General features: G+C 41.8%; 1 protein-coding gene and 1 pseudogene across 3 annotated transcripts in view; one reads left to right on the top strand and one right to left on the bottom strand.

The window, feature by feature from the left end:
• The window catches only part of CHCHD3 (coiled-coil-helix-coiled-coil-helix domain containing 3), a 316,341-nt gene that overhangs the window by 100,197 nt on the left and 198,420 nt on the right, over positions 1–17,724 (bottom strand). The window lies entirely within an intron of this gene.
• On the top strand, positions 11,856–13,237 carry LOC111178280 (heterogeneous nuclear ribonucleoprotein A1-like; annotated as a pseudogene).

Below are 17,724 nucleotides of genomic sequence, written 5' to 3'. Positions count from 1 at the left end.
TACTGGGAAAGTGACTGCCTGACCCTCTCCCACCCACAGCTCCCATTAACCTTGCTTAAATGGAGGTTTCCCACTTATCCTAATTATAAGGTATTCATTTTTCTCACTTTTTCTTTTATATAATAATGTCAGTAAGAGGTCTCAAATCTTCCTGTTGTTTGTAGCTCTTCTGGCTGAAATAAAACAGTATCCACCCTTCTACACTCACCTTTCAGCCTTCTCTATTACACACCTAAGGCCTTTCTGCTCTTGACACAGTTGTGCATCTCACTACCCTTCTACAACCATGAGACAGAGCAAATTCAGTCATCGGAAGGGTTATCACATGATGTCTTGCAAGACCCATACAGAAACTCTGAAATCACTGCATGTTACCAGTGCAGGAAGCTCTCGCTGAGGAATGTGACACAGTCATTCTCAAGGTCATCAGTCTTAACTTGTGCAGGGCTCAACAAGGTGCTACCACGTGCACATTTAAGAGCACACGCTCTGCATGGCTCTATCCAGACAGCATCGCGTATGTATTGCCAGCTGAGCTCAGGCTTGCCCTACACCTCAGCCTAGCGGGTCTCCTGTCTCCCACAGAAGGGAACTCTATAAATCTAACATGCAAACTCTCCTGCACTTGCTCAGCATGTGCATGGGCGTGCATTCACGCACATGGTGTTCTCTTGAAAACCGTGGGCTAAAAGGAAAGCTGTTAACAGTAATCCTTACTGTAGAGGAGCAGACGGACACAAGCTGCTTTTATCATCAACTCTGTTTAGTTCTTCCTTCACACACAATGTTATACTAAGAATCGGTGCTCCCCTGGATGCTCTTTCTTACCCACTTCACCTTCTTTTCCAGCCCTCAAATTCATTCATTCAAAAGAGCTCACTGAAGAACTAACACGGGCCAGGCCCAGGGGTGGGAGGGTGAAGATGTCTTTAAAGGCCAGTGGGGAGAGAAATACAAGCAGTGAATCCATTGCAGTAGCAAAGAGAACTGCCTTCAGCTTCGCAGTCCTCTGTGCCTCCAAGAGCCCCCTGTTACAGTGCAAATGCACGGGGCAGCAGGTTCTGTCGCCCAGCCTAGTGTTCCTCAAATGTGTAGGGCGGTCCTACCGACTGAAAATATGATTACATTAACTACAGAAATAAGCACAGAAATCACAGAACAGAAAACAGACTTTAAAGATTCTCACAGAGATTTGAAGACCTTCTGAGATTGTTTCCTCAGAATTCAGGTTGAGAAACTCAAGGCTAATCCATTTATTACCCCTTTAGCTTACGGTCAGTTAACTTCTTAATAGGGACTCATAAGCAAACAGGTGGGGTGAACAGGACTAACACTTCCGAAAGCAGAAGTAACCAGTGTAGAGCAGAGCAGAGTAACCAGTGACTCCCTGAGAGGAAGGGGAAGTGTCAGGGAAGGAAGGGGTCCTGACGGAAGAGAATGGAGAGGCCCAGACAAAGTCCTGTAAGTTGGTACAATTTACAGCAGCATGTCTCAAATGCCTTCGACTCAGCTTCATTTCTAGAAATGTCTGAAATATTCACAGGTGTGTATAAAAATTTAGGGAAAAAATTTTTCATCACAGAGTTTATAATATTGAAAAATGAAAAGCAACTTAAATATTCAAGTTGTCACAGAGGACAGCTAAAATAAGCAATAGATGACCCATACAACAGAGGGACGGAAGTTGGTTTTAGGCTATGTTTTTTTCTCTGGACGAAGGAAAAGAAGAGAAGAAATATTTAAATTCCTTTAAGGTTTAGTTCTTGGTGAACAGATTCAAGAATAAGGACAGTTACACAACCATTTTCTTATAATGTTCCCAACTGTACCAGCTCTCCTCCAAAACAAAGAAATAGAAACAAAATCCTGGCATTTTCACAAGCTACAGGTGCATCCACCTACAAGGCCAATACAGATGAGACAGTATGTATTAATTTTTTAAAGAGGAGGGAAAAACTTTTAAATTATGAACATTAAAACCCTATTTATTCTTGGTGTCTCTGAAATTCTTCTGCCATTTGTTAAGCGAGTCAATGTTCATTTTTTTATTCACTCAAATATTTACTGACAGCCATCTCCTAAGACAAGGTACTAGTAGCTGAGGGAAATACTTAAAAAGAAATTTAAGTAGTTATATGATTCCAGTCCTCATAATCCAGAGGGATGTGATAGTCATATGAAAAAAGTCCCTAGGGGGCCTCTCTGGTGGTGCAGTGGTTGGGAGTCTGCCTGCCGATGCAGGGGACACGGGTTCGTGCCCCAGTCCGGGAGGATCCCACATGCCGCGGAGCCGCTGGGCCCGTGAGCCACGGCCGCTGAGCCTGCGCGTCCGGAGCCTGTGCTCTGCAACGGGAGAGGCCACAACGGTGAGAGGCCCGCGTACAGCAAAAAAAAAAAAAGTCCCTAGAAGAGCAGAGGCTCTAAGGATTCCACGTTTACAGAAGAACACAATTCCATCAAAGCAAGAGTTCAAACTGTTGCGAGGCTAGTGGAGACTTGGACTCCTCAACAGCAAATATGACTAGGAAGCCATGATTTATATCAATTGATTACACAATAAAAACCAGTCAAGGAGGAAGTAAAGTTAGAGGCTACTGTCTTCATTTTACCTATAAGGAATGGTATGCTTAACCAACATTATACATTTGCTTATTGTCCCACAGGTAGTAAGTGCTATAACCAAATCAGCCCAGGTCTCATGCTCCAAATCCAGGGCTGTAAGGCCTTAGGTCTTGAGATTTTAAAATACTGTAGTGTTTTCAATACTAAGCAATAGATGGTACCTCTGTAAGTACTTGATAAATTCATGGTTTTCTTTGACTATGGAGGTATCATATTTATTTAAGTCACCTAACAATGAACTGCAATACTCAAGCAAAAATAAGATCCAATGCAGATGGAACACCTATCTCAAGTTTTAATTTCCTTTCATCGATTTTGTATCCAAACTCAGATGTTAATAATAACTGTGACAATGGTTCTCTCAAGTGCTGGCAATGCGTATAAAGCTACTCAGGTGAACAGAAAAGTCATTCTTAATTTAGGTGTTAAAAAATCTCAGATATGAAATGGAGAAAGATTTCAAAAGTGGCAAAGAGATCACCTATCCATTTCAAAGACATGTTTATCTTTTTGTATTTCAAAGGGAAGGCCTTTTGAAAGAGCTGGCATAGAAATATGCATGTGAATAGAAGCACATTGAAAAGTCTTAGCTTTCAGGTATAATGGCTCTCCCTTAGAAAATACTGTGCAGGATTCCTGAATATCTAAGGCACATTTCATATGCTGCCAAGTACACCAAGGGCCCTGCAGTATCATGTATGTCCAGCTTTATTTGATGACTCATTAACATTTTTCTGCATTATGGCCCTAAACCCTACGACTACTTAAAAGTTTCACTCCTCAAGTGCAGAAATGCATTCATTCATGTGGTACTAAAAAATAACAGAATTTTTTTTTAAATACAAATAAGACAAAGTGCAGGGCGGGGGAGGTGGAATGGGGAAGAAAAGATAATTATGGAATACCCAGTAAAGGCAATTTGATAGTCTTCTTTTAGAAATACTCATGAAAATCTGTGCCTGAAAACTGCTGGTATTTGGTAGCCAATCTTTTCCCCATGACTCTCCTGAGAAATGTTCTTAGAAAGATCCCACAAAGGGGTGATAATAAAACGCATTTCATCAAATGACTCCTTGGTCCGGCATGGAGTCTCTCTCTCATCTTCAGTTGGATCGCAACTCCTTTTCTTCCAAAGCCTATGTCATTTACTCCGTCTTAATCCCACTGTGCCTTCTGCCTAGTGTAAGTCCTTCCAAACTAGACCCGTAAGCAAGAGTGCAGCCATCCACGAGGGACAAAGCATACAGTATTCTGCTGGTTTCCATAAAGGCAGACCCTGGAGATTTAGAGAGCTGAGGTACACAAAAGCATTATAAAGAACAGCATATTCACCCCACAGGAAAGAAGTTCTTGTGAAACCCCTGTGATCTGAACATACCTCGAGGGAAAGAGACTGGATCTCTACTTCTAAAAAAGGTCTTTACTGAAAAGACAAATGTGAAACATAAGTGTAATCTGGGGTAAGAAATGTGAATTAGGCCCTGAAATGAATCCTTTTCCCAGCACACATTCATAGAAATTACAGAGCAAAGAAAGCCAGCCATAACCAGGCTGAGTTTGAATTGCAGCTTATTGCTCAGTGTGACCCAAATGGAACCAGGCTAAATAAATCCATCAGCGGCCAGATGTAAATGGCCGTGTGCTAGGCTTAGTTCCAACAGGCATTCTCTCTGCCTGGTGAAAGCCCTCTCTCCAACTAGAGGACAAGTTATTAAGAAACTGTTTGTCATCTTAGATCGGATGGATCATTTGTTTCCCTCAATTCGTTTTCTCATCATTTACTCATTACACACCTCCTCCTGATGGAAGGAGACATTTATTAGCTTCTGCATTTATTGCATTGGCAAACAGAAACATTCTGCTGCATTTCCTGGGGGGTTCACTCATTTATCTATTGGATAAGAGACTGAGGTTTTCTACAGGGCAGAAAAATTAAAATATCAGTCAGGTTGACAGCTGGGAAAATGAGGGGCTCTCTGCTTTCTTGAGCTTTTGGTTTAGTGAGAAGCCACAATGTTATTTCACCAAACTACCACTTCACATGTAACTAAATGAACTCATATTCCCAACGAATCCTACACATGGTAAAATACACCACTGAAAGTACCTGAGATGCGAGGCTAATTGTTATTTTAAATAGAAAATGTAACAAAATGCTTTCCAAGATCCATTTCTATAAGGAGTTAAGGAGCTAGGGGGAGAACACTATCTTACTAAACCAATGAAAGCAGAGCTAGACTCATAGAATTTAAAGTTGTAAGGGACCTTACAGGTCATGGAATCCTTTTGCAAGAATCTTCTTTGCAACATCCCCGACAAGCAATCACTCTCATTCTGCCTAAAGCACTGATGGTGACAGGGAGACTGGCATACGCCACAAGGCAGCTTATTTAGAACTGAAGGCTTCTGCTTGACAGTGGTCACTTTCCAAGGGTGACCTGACTGCAGGTGACCTGACTGCTTGTGACCTTGGGCAAGCCACTCAACTTCTCTGGGTCTCAGGGTCCTTGTTTTAAAAATTAGGATACTCTGATGTTTAAAGAATCAGAGTTGGAGGAGGGGAAGGTCATCTAGAGGCTAGACTACCTCAACTCAGCCAAAAGACTATTTGGTCCAGCGGTCCTGGGATACCTCACTGTCTTCTGAGGTGGCCACTCCATGGCAGAGCTGCCACCCTGTCTACAATTCTCTATGCTGAGACACAGGTTATTCCAATCTGGATACTGGAGCTCGTTTAGACTACAGCTGTCTTCAGTTTCTTTTCAGTTCTTTCTTCAATTCTTTTTTCCTCCTTCCTCTTTGGCTTCACTCCCCTTGAAGCAACATTTGTTACACACCTTTCATTCGTGACAAAGCAGAAGCAATACTGCAAAGGAGCATTCCGTTGAGGCTGCCAGCCACTGACACAACTCCTCAAGCAGCTGGCCTATGCCAGCCCTGCCCTCATCTTCTGATTCTCTCATACCAACTTTCTGGGATTTAGCTCTCAGTTCAACAAAGCACGAACAGCCTAATATTGTGCAAGCGCTAATTATACAAAGAAAACTCGATATTTAGTCTTTTGCACACTTAGAGTTTGTATATCAGAGAACTCCAGCTTTCCTGATATAATATTACTCGAGTCCCACTGAATCATTCTGGGGATAAGAAAGAATATAAACACTAGCAAGAATATCACTTTTACAATCAGGAACGTCTCTTAGCTAAGTGTTCATAAAGCCATTTTTTTTCTAAATAGCTCTTAAATCTGATCTGAGAGCACCCTGGGCAGCCATACTGTTCTGTACACGGACATTTAGTTCAACAACGATCAGAGTTCAGCCGCTGCCCTGGAGCCTCAGTTTACCACCTAGAAGAGATCCTCATTCGTTACCATGAGTGTCTTAGTCACAGTTGGCGAACTCAACGGAAGTGATGCAGCGATGTACTCGATAACTTCACTAAAAGCCCCTTAAATGTTCAACCAAACCTTAGAAACCAGTGAAACATAGCAATATAACTTTCCAATGATTAATTCATGTGCTCCCTCCCAGTATAGTTAATGTCAACCTAAAGCCAGAGGACAAGTCATTAAAAAATAAAAACTGTACCTCAGTTATAATGACCTAGCTGCTACAGTTTCCTTCATTTGTCTTATCTTCTATATAACCAGCTTAGATAAAAAGCAATATAGAGGTGATTCACAGGTTAGTAATTCCTACAGATTCTATTACACAACATGGGATGATAAATAAGATTTTTCAATTTGGTTTCATCACTTACTTTATCCAAGTGAAAGTCTTTCTGAAGACACCCTTATCTCAAAAAGATAAATTCTTTTGAACGCTTCACTGTATGTAAGAAACTAGAGGAGAGGGAAATAATCCTTGCATTTATGTATCTGTTATAGTCTACTGGCTCCTTAAGAAAAGGGAACCATGTCCATGAATCTTGGCACCTAGAACTCAACGTGTGTTGACTAAAGTGGGGAGGTGGGGAACAGCAGCAATGTGTCGCAAGTTGAAACAAAGACAAAGCTTATTTTCTCTTGATTCTGGTACTATCTGACCGTACTGAAAAAGATACCAATTTCAAAAGATGAGTGGCAATGTGATAAACCTCAATTTCAAACTACAGTAATGACTCGATAACTGAAAGATTTTAAAAATAGCGTAAAAAGTTCTGAAAACTCTATTATCCTGCAGCTCATCCTGTTCAGAACACTGTTTTCAAATACAATGTCAGCAATATCTCTATTAATTACAAGGATGTATTCAACCATATACCTCTGTTATTAAAACTGCATTTTCTATAATCAGAAATGTTAAGACAGCTAAAATGAACTATAATTTATCAGATAAAGAGGGTTATGGTACAAAGATACTCTTAAAATTATGCCAAATGTATTGGAAAGCAAATCATATAACTGAGTGTCCTGAGAAACATTTACAGGGAGGGTAAAAAAGAGAGTGATAACCCGTGCTAAGAATGAGAAATGAACATGTCTCCCAAAGCTCCAGAATAGTCACTTTAACATTTACAGTCATGCCCAACCACTGCAGCTTCAGCTGACTGTCCACAGTAGAGAAAACTTCGGGGACTCCAACCTTTTTCTGTTTTAATGATGAGGAGGAAGTGAGAGGGCAGTGGGGTGCCAGGAACCTAAAAGTGGGGAGGGAAAGGTGAGAGAAGGAGAAAAAGAAAAAACAACCCCAAAGTGGAGACTCGGTACAAAGACAACAGGTGCAAAGAGTAGCTATTAGGCCTTTTATGTTTAGCTCAGTGAAAACAGGAAAGGGAACATGGAGGTGGAGAAAACAGATCTGTCCACCCTGTGCACAGGCTAAATGTGGTTAGAGAAGGACTTTTTGCCCAACTAATATTATAAACAGGTGTCGAGTCAAGCATCCTATTTAGCCTCTTTGCGTCTAATGCAATCCCATCCCAAGTCCAACCTCCCAGGAGTCCATGCAGGACAAAGGGTGAGATTGCGGGCTTAGCTTACAGGGATCAAATCCTGGCTCTCCCCCTTACTCTCTCTGTGACCTAGGATAAAGTACACACCATTACTCTGCCTCACTCTCGTCTATAAAATGAGGATAACCATCCTGAACAGCTAGAAAGGTTAAATGAAGTAAGGCATGTAAAGTGCATGGCAGAGGACTGGCAAATGGTAGGCTCACGATAAATGTGGCCATTCTGCCTTTCAAAGAGCTAAGTAGGATTATTCATGCTGACTTGGAATGCAAGCTCGGGAGAGGCCTAAGGAGAGAAGTACAAGGTCACAGGGAGACTCAGGCACATTTTCACTTGACACGGAATTTTGTAAAAGTACTTCAATATTCATCTACCCAATCCACAGCGCCTATTTACTATTCCTCTAGAACAAGGATTAGAATCATTCTTGAAATTAGAGTGCCATTTGAACTCAACATAGAACTGATCTGCTAACAAAATACAGACCAAAATAAGCACTGTCTGCCAGACTTGGCAAGACAGATACTGTAGTACTTGAAAAGCAAACCTGGCACTTTCTGAAAAGATAGTGAAGGATACACTAGAGCAATAAACGGCATGGAATCAAGGCAAGAGATTTGGGCAACTGGTGTTCAACAGTACCTGCCAGAGGGCTCTTCCCCAAACATGGCGCAGCCTGGCGTTCGGTGCCTGCTCAAGTGGCACTTGATCAGAGCCCTTCCTACGTAAAACAGCATCTCCACCCCCCCGCACGCTATCATTTTCTATCCCCTTATTATGAGTTATTTTTCTTCATATAACTCACCACTACTTGACATGAAATATATTCGTTATTCAGTGTTATATTAACAGAGTGCTAATTTTATGAAAACAGGATTTTTTTCCTGTTTTCTGCTATTAAATCTGCAGAGCCTAAAATGGAGCCTTCCACATAGTTCACTCTAAATAAATATCAAATGAATGACTGAGCCTGGTAAACAGCTCGTGGTGACAAAGAAGAGAAAACGTTCAAGCAAAAATTCTCAATTGTTAGTAAGAAGGGTACTAAATTGCTTGTTTTAAAAAAATAATGAGAACTATAAAGCATAGAGAACATCCACCAACACATTCCTTTTGTATGTGGATAATCTTTTAAGACCTGTAATTTTCTCAAAAGAAAAATGTTTTTTTCTGTATAATGGGATGATCCAGAAGGTATATTATATAAAATAGGCTATGGGAAATTTTTTTAACTGCCCTATGGGTGTTCAAGGTGGTAAGTTAGCAGGTATTTTACCATATTTTGTACCACAGAGAAAAAGAGAAAGAAAAAACAATTAACAATGGATACTTATACCTTTATCTTTAAACTGTCGCATATTCAAATAAAAAGACATTCATCCACAACTGAGAAACTAGGTTTAATCCTTATAATGCCCATAATTTATGGCAACTGGATATTTTAGTCATTAAAATATACTATGATTCAAGGGACTAAAAATATAAGAACTACATATATAAAACATAATTTAAGGGGACTAACCAATATTAGTTGGTTGGTTTTTTTTGCGGTATGTGGGCCTCTCACTGTTGTGGCCTCTCCCATTGCGGAGCACAGGCTCCGGACGCGCAGGCTCAGCGGCCACGGCTCACGGGCCCAGCCGCTCCGCGGCATGTGGGATCTTCCCGGACCAGGGCACGAACCGGTGTCCCCTGCATTGGCAGGCAGACTCTCAACCACTGTGCCACCAGGGAAGCCCTAGTTGGGTTTTTTGGTTTGTTTTTTGAGACAGAAACAGTAAACAGAACAGGAAGTTGTGGGAAATATATGAAAATGAATTTACATGAGAAACATATTAGAGTTTCATACATATAAATCTTTTTGAAAGGTTACTGGCTTGGTAATTTTGTGTTTTAGGCTTAAGTCTTTAAGTTTTATGAAAATTCTCAGATTGCCTTTTGAGGAATCTAGTCAAAAAAGGTACACTTTTAAAGAAGATAACACAGTCTACTGTGATTGTCTTCTGAGCTGGCCGACAATATGGTGAGACTCTTCGTTTTATAATTAAAAGGACTTCAGTGATTTTGCTCTTTGGTGAGTACTTTTAATAGATCCTTGTATAAACCGCACAAAATGATGAGACACGCCAGAATTAAGCCTGACGTAGTACATTTTTCTGTAGAAATGAAATCTACAATATTGATATCAACACCCCCTATCATCTTCCTGCAGCCATGACCCCACCAGTGATGGTTTCTGCCACTCATGAATACAATCCAAAATTAAACTCGTTTTTCAAGAAAAGACCCTTCTAACCAGGAATGTTCTTCCCCGTGAAATCCACCATTAGACGAGCGTGTCTGTCAAGGAAACGCCCCTCTGTGATTCCTCGCTGCATGTCTCCTTGCTCTTGCCCCATCACGGCCCTGTGACCTGTCCTCACTCATGTTTTCATGCTTTCTCCTCCTTGTCATCCATTCCATTTTATGGGTAATAGGAAGAGGGTTTAAAAAAAACCCCAAACCCCCCACTAGTGCTGTACTTCTTACTTATTAAATAAAAAACTCTGCAAGACTGACCCTAAAATCACAACGCAGAAATAAATCCTTGTTCTACATTAATATCCTAAGTCAGAGACTTCCAATGGAAGATTAAAATGAAAAGCCAACACTAAAAAACAACAACAAGAACCAACCTAGACATGAGCTGTATAGAATTCCCTCCAGATTCTACAGCCTCCTCTGGACCTATGCTCCCCATACCCCAGCAGCTTCCTTAAAGCTGCTACCCCCAAACTTCACCACCAGTCTCTGGAACCTGATCTCTTTGCCTTTGTGTGCCCAGTCTTGAGGAGCTGGACTCCAACATTATAATATCACAGGGTTTAATAAATAAGCCATTTTTAACCTGGAAAAGTGGAAGTTCAACCAGCTTTGGGTTTCTGTTGCTGTTTTAATTTTCCTCCCATCAGCTGGGCTTATATTCATTCAACTCAATGGACAAAGATTCACCCCAGCCCCTCTCAAGAGATGGAGGATGACAGAAAAACATAAGTGCACAAGTGCACGAAAGTATCCAGATTACTATCTACTATCTCTGATACATATAGGTTGCCAAATTTGAATGGAAATACATACAAGAGAAATCCCTTTTTACCAGATAAAATGAAGTACATTAAAGAGCTCTGAAAATCAAAAACATAATGTAGACCCAATTGTAGCTTTTTAAAAAAGTATGTCTATTTTACAAAACTGACCTACAATTGAGCCAGTGATTCTATTTCTTCTGGCAAAATTCAATATAACATTTCAACATGACAAAATAATAGATATTTTTTCTAGGGTTTTTTTTTTCCCAACAAGTTACCTCAAACAGTGTATAATTATCAATCTCCTAGATGCTGGAGACTAATGATGATGATACCTGATGTTATCCTAATTTAATATCCATGTAAGTTCACATATAATATTTTATTTCCTCTCCACACCCTCAGGAAACGTGTTTCGAAAGCCAATTTACAGATGAGGGCTCTGAGGGTCAAACAGGTTACTTGGTATTTCCAAGGACAAAGAACTGGTACGTAGGAGGTCTAACATTTGAATCCATATCCACTTGTCTTTAATGCCATTATATTTACCTTGAGGTCCTTTGGTGGAGGGGTCCCAAGACTTTGATGCATTCCAGAATCATCTAAGCTCATCTCCCTAACATTCTGAGGTCTGGGGTTATTCTTAAATACCGCAGGTAATGACCAGAAGACAAGCATTTGTGGGTATATGAAAATGAGCAACTGGAACAAACTAGCAACTTAGCTGTCCTTTCCTCTGATAGAACAATCAGGTGAGTTCTACTGAAAATTTCTTTCATTCGGTATAGCAATGAATGTTAAAACTATTGCATGCCTGCTTTGTACCATGATATCAACAAAGCTAGTGAAATTTTATTGCTTGTTTGATTAAGTTTCATAAAGCCTAAGGAATGGTTCCCAAGTAGTCATTATATTTCAGTCACCTCTGCAATAGCTGGGATGGCCACCCCAACACAAATCACTTCTAGGAACCTAAATAAACAAATACTCATTCACTAACTTAGAACCTATTTGATGAGACAATAACAAGGACTAGGTAGACAATGCCACCACTCCCTTCCCCAACTACATAAAACCAATTTTTAAACCTCCAGGTTTCTGTTTCCTCATCTGAAAAAGTATACTTCTGTGCTAGATGAATATTAAAGTTCCAAGAAGCACTTTCTGCTCGTGGACGCCGCCGAGTAAGCATCGTTGACGTCTCCCCCACCCACCCTCCACTGCCGTCATGTCTAAGTCAGAGTCACCCAAAGAGCCCGAACAGCTGCGGAAGCTCTTCATCGGAGGTTTGAGCTCTGAAACAACCGATGAGAGCCTGAGGAGCCATTGTGAGCAGTCGGGAGCGTGCACAGGCTGTGTGGTAATGAGGGATCCAAACACCAAACGCTCCAGAGGCTTCGGGTTTGTCACATATGCCACTGTGGAGGAGGTGGATGCGGCCATGAAGGCAAGGCCACACAAGGTGGATGGAAGAGTTGGGGAACCAAAGAGGGCCGTCTCAAGAGAAGATTCTCAAAGGCCTGGTGCCCACTCAACTGTGAAAAAGATTTTTGTTGGTGGCATTAAGAAGACACTGAAGAACATCATCTAAGAGATTACTTTGAACAGTAGGGGAAAATTGAAGTGATTGAAATCGTGACTGACCGAGGCAGTGGCAAAAAGAGAGGCTTTGCTTTCGTAACCTTTGATGACCATGACTCTGTAGACAAGATTGTCATTCAGAAATACCACACTGTGAATGGCTACAACTGTGACATAAGGAAAGCCCTATGTCAGCAAGAGATGGCTAGTGCCTCATCCAGCCAAAGAGGTCGAAGTGGTTCTGGAAACTTTGGTGGTGGTCGTGGAGGTAGTTTTGGTGGGAATGACAACTTTCGTCATGGAGGAAACTTCAGTGGTCGAGGTGGCTTTGGTGGCAGCCGCGGTGGTGGTGGATATGGTGGCAGTGGGGATGGCTATAATGGATTTGGTAATGATGGAAGCAATTTTGGAGGTGGTGGAAGCTACAATGATTTTGGCAGTTACAACAATCAATCTTCAAATTTTGGACCCATGAAAGGAGGAAACTTTGGAGGCAGAAGTTCTGGCCCCCATGGTGGTGGAGGCCAATACTCTGCCAAACCCCGAAACCAAGGTGGCTGTGGTGGTTCCAGCAGCAGCAGTAGCTATGGCAGTGGCAGGAGGTTTTCATTACTGCCAGGAAACAAAGCTTAGCAGGAGAGGGGAGCCAGAGAAGTGACAGGGAAGCTACAGGTTACAACAGATTTGTGAACTCAGCCAAGCACAGCGCTGGCAGGGCCTAGCTGCTACAAAGAAGACATGTTTTAGACAATACTCATGTGTATGGGCAAAAAAACCTCGAGGACTGTATTTGTGACTAATTGTATAACAGGTTATTTTAGTTTCTGTTCTGTGGAAAGTGTAAAGCATTCCAACAAAGGGTTTTAATGTAGACTTTTTTGCACCCATGCTGTTAATTGCTAAATGTAATAGTCTGATCATGACGCTGAATAAATGCGTCTTTAAAAAAAAAAAAAGTTCCAAGAAGCAGTAAACTTCTATGTGTCTATAAAATATTCCATTTCACTAACATAGCATCCAGGTATTAATACTGGTTTTAATCGTCAGTCAACCCAGGCTTTAAAACATCAGCAATCTTGTTCTGCTGCCTGGCAAGGCTTAAAACCCAGGATTTCATCAGAATCACTGTTTCCATCTGGCAACATGTAGAGTAACATTCATTCAAAAACTATCTTTTGCAAAATTACTCTTAAATAGCTAGGGTACAACTGACAGTTCTGTAAATGTAGTTACTTTATGTAACTTGTGCCTCTATTTAGCACAATATACTTATCCTTTTGTCTTTCTGGCATTATTCTTTTGGGAACTGAGTTCACGGTCAAATCCAAATGATACAATATAATTTTTTAATGTACCCACCAGAGAAATGGCAGTCTCTGTCTTTAATTACATGCTATTGAATTTTAACAAACAGTTCTAGGAATGTCTGCCAAATTTCTACAATCTAGAGCAACTACATCATGAGAGAAAAGACGGTTTACAATTTATTATGTATTATTTTTCTGGAACTACAGAAATATTCACTGTAGTTCTAGTTAAATTTTCATTTTAACAATAGCTAGATAAAGAGAAACACAGACCTTCTCAGCACATGGACTGCCTACCCAAGGATCTTAACTCTCAGCCTTGAACTACTCTTCTCTCACTTCTATTTTCACTCTGCACCTCACATCACTTACAGTCTGTCTAGGCAAGGTAGAGACTACATTGTGATTAAGTTCTAGAAATACTAAGAAGAAATGACAGGCAAGGAGGAGGGATGAGATAGCAGAGGTAAACCGTGCCTGCGTTAGTCACTCCATGGATCACAGGACCTACTGTGCACAATACCGGGGCACGGAGTACGTGCTCAATATCCCCTAAACAGGGGATGTCTAACACGAGGCAGAGCAATGTACAGAGAGATAGCAAGCTTGGGGATTTCCTAGTGAATAACACTGAAGCAGTAGAGGGAAAACCATCACGGAGGTTGAATGCAGGAATGGCTTAAGGGTAGCTGACTGAGTGTCATATTTCTGAGATTTAATTACTTGGGTTAATTCAGAGGCAGAGCCTAGGGAAGCCCCTGAATTGAAGTTCAAATAGCTGTAAGATAGGAGCAACACCTCTGGCCTTAAACTAGAGAAAGGAAATTGACAGTAAACTCATATTTGTGTGACAATAACCTAAATTTGCAGGAAGTTTGTGCTCCAAGATTCCATATGTACGCAATCTGAACAGCAGGCTAAGTAGCCTGGACTGCTGTGGACACAGGAGTTCAAGGGCTACGTTGGAGATCTATTAGAAAGAAATGATTTTGCAAAGTAGGCCATGGCAAAGGAAGACGGTGAGGGCAAAGGTGCCCAAGTGGCAATGGGAGCTACAAGAAGATCATTCTTGGACCCTCCACCCGCTTCTCTCGCTGTCATCCCACTAAGCCTCTTCACCATCACCATGGCTGATCTAGCCTGGCTTTAATTTTGATTTCCGGTTACTTCTCCCCCTGGTATTTCCAGGACCATCATCTTTTCCCTCCATCCTCTCAGAGGCTAAGGCCCAATCTACAGATCCTTTACTGTTTCCTTACTGTCAGCATCTCTCCTATCCGTTTAGTCTAGGTACTAAAGCCATACTAATTGTATCCATCATCTGATCATGAAACTGGTTTAATATCACTTCACTGCAGAGTATGATCCACTGTTAAGTAAGACTGCTGGTGCTTAGTTTATGTAAGAAGCCAAGTACAAATGCTGCTAAGGGAAACATGGCTGAGAATCTGTTACTTGACTCTACTGGCTCTAAACAAAAAATGTCATGCCCACTTCCACCAAAATTCTTCCTAAAATCTGGGCAAGGGGAGTGGAATTGCATAATAACTGTAATGTCAGAAAGCCTCAAGGGAGTATCGTAGTCTACCACTGGTCACACAGAAGGAGAGGCTGTCAGTGAGGAGACAGAGGCCTGGCTACACTGGCTGGGGAACTTTAGGGCAAGTTACTTGATGTCTCTGAGTCTGAAGAACAAAGTCAGTAACTGGTTAGGTGGTGAAGGAAGAAAATACCTTCCCCTAGAGGTCTGTCCAGGGGTTAAAATGATTGTGTTAAATAATTTCGTGTACTGCCAGGCTTATAATAGTCCCTCAATAGATGGCGGCTGTTTTAATATGATGCTGCTGCTGCTAATACTATATTTCTTGACCAGCAGCCTTGGAACAGCAAGGATGTCCACAGTGCAAAGTACCCAGGAACATTTTCACCAAAAGCCAAGTTTGGGGATAACTCAAGAAGTTCGGATTCTATTTAGGACAGGGTTTGTGGACAAAACTGATTACCCCTGCCTCAAGTCACATAAACGTAATGGATAAGAACATCACTTAGGCAATATGATTTAATTTACTTCAAAGGTTTGCGCCCAAATAGTAGCATCTGCACTGACTGTTTCACTCGATGTAAATAAGACATGCAGCTGCATTACTATCAGTAGCTGGCATGGCTGGAGCAGAAGGACCCTCGCCTGAATCTCTAGGAAACTTGCAGGGTAAGGTGTAACTTGAGGTGAGGTGCACCTGGAAGATGCATATCTAAGGTACCTGGGCCGCTTCTGGGATTAAAGCCTTTCACCTGCTGAAAACTCCTTTATTCATTTACTCAACAAAGATCTGTCAGGCACCTACTATGTGCCAGGCTCTGTTGCAGGGGCTAGGGATAGAGCAGTGAACAGACAGGGTTCCCACCCTCATAGATCTCATGTGAAACTACAAGTCGTGAGGGGGCAGTGCTGTGGCCACACTGTCCTCCCTGGACTCTTGAGCTTAACCGTCTCTGAAGCTGAATGAGATTACAGAGCAGGATTGTTGACCTTCATTCAACTTCCTAGGGATACAAAGACTGCACTACTTTCTGACCTAGGCAAGCAAACCTTACTGCTTCCAAACTCTTTCTGAACGGTCACAGAAAACTCGAGATTCTGAAGGAGTGGAAGATATTGATATATCTTTTGCTTGTTCCTCCAGCTCTAGATCTTGGTAAACACTTTTGGGTTAAAGACCCACAGTGGTAATTAAATATTTATCAAATCTGATTACCCTCCTACTTCATTCCATGAAAAAGAAGAAAAATCCTACTGCGAGCCTGGATCCTTGGTGGCATTCTGTGTGCCCAATTCTTCACATGAGGATGTACGACTCTTGGGTTAATGGGCGTGATTCTGTGTCCTGTGGTGGGAGGGCCCTGATGAAACTGAGCTACCGTGGGTACAGCTTTCTCAAAGACTCTTAGATGGACCAGAGATTATGAAGACAGTTTAGAGTCAGAACACAGCCCTCCAGAGGAACTTTAGAATCCCTAGGCCTCTTCCTCTTCTGTCCACCCTTCTGCAACACAGTACAAAGGCAGGCAATTCCAGGATGGCTGCAGGTCCTCAGAAGCCCTCAAATTAGGAACTCTATCAACAAACTTCTATGGCTGCCCGACCTCTACATTCTAGGATGCAGATAAGGAAGGACTCAAAAAAAATGTAAGTCCTGGCATTATGCAGGGCACAGAAAATCTCAGATGGTGTACTGGGATAAGTTAATGAGTGTTTCTTGAAAAAAAAGACTCTATGGTTTAATGCTGAAACATGGCATGCAGTATCCTCATCTTGGAAGCTCAGAATGTATATAAACTCTGAGAAGGCCTACAGTAAAGAAATCTGTTCTGCTTAGTTAAGCTTAGCACTCTTCAGAATTATTTGGCCAAGGCACCCATCCCACTTCCTGACTAACACATTAATTTTAAAAGTTATCTAGTGCCTATTATGTGCCAGGCACTATCATGGTGATCAAAAAGTGGAAATAGTTCTGGTCTTCATGGAACTTACATAATTAACATTTATTTTCAAATATAGCTATTTAACACAACCAGTTCACTGGGTCTGTCTGTCTACCTATCTATCTATCTATCTATTTATTGGCTGCGTTGGGTCTTCGTTGCTGTGAGCAGGCTTTCTCTAGTTGTGGTGAGCGGGGGCTACTCTTCGTTGCAGTGTGCGGGCTTCTCATCGCGGTGGCTTCTCTTGCTGCGGAGCACGGGCTCTAGGTACGGGGGTTTCAGTAGTTGTGGTGTGCAGGCTCTGGAGTTGTGGCTCATGGGCTCTAGAGCACAGGTTCAGTAGTTGCGGCACACGGGCTTAGTTGCTCCGCAGCACGTGGGTTCCCGGACCAGGGCTCAAACCCGTGTCCCCTGCATTGGCAGGTGGATTCTCAACCACTGCGCCACCAGGGAAGTCCCAGTTCATTGGGTCTTTACCTGAGCATTTAACCTGACGAATCTCTTCAACCCACTAGATTCCACTTTAAATCCCATGATCTTTAGACCTTTAAGGGACAAAAAGTAGCAGCTATTCCTCACAAAATATTTCTGCTCTGGAAAACAGTCTGGCAAAGCCTCCACGGATCCACTGTGGCAATTAAAAGCTCTGTACCAGATGCCAACAGGTGTTTGTACCGTTTGTATTCATCACTATATCTACGTACAGT

This window comes from Delphinapterus leucas, chromosome 9 (assembly GCF_059928025.1).
Source record: "Delphinapterus leucas isolate spDelLeu-1000000601 "Yukka" chromosome 9, BTC_Dleu_Yukka2, whole genome shotgun sequence".
Taxonomy (NCBI): domain Eukaryota; kingdom Metazoa; phylum Chordata; class Mammalia; order Artiodactyla; family Monodontidae; genus Delphinapterus; species Delphinapterus leucas.
This window is presented reverse-complemented; position numbering and strand designations above follow the sequence as displayed.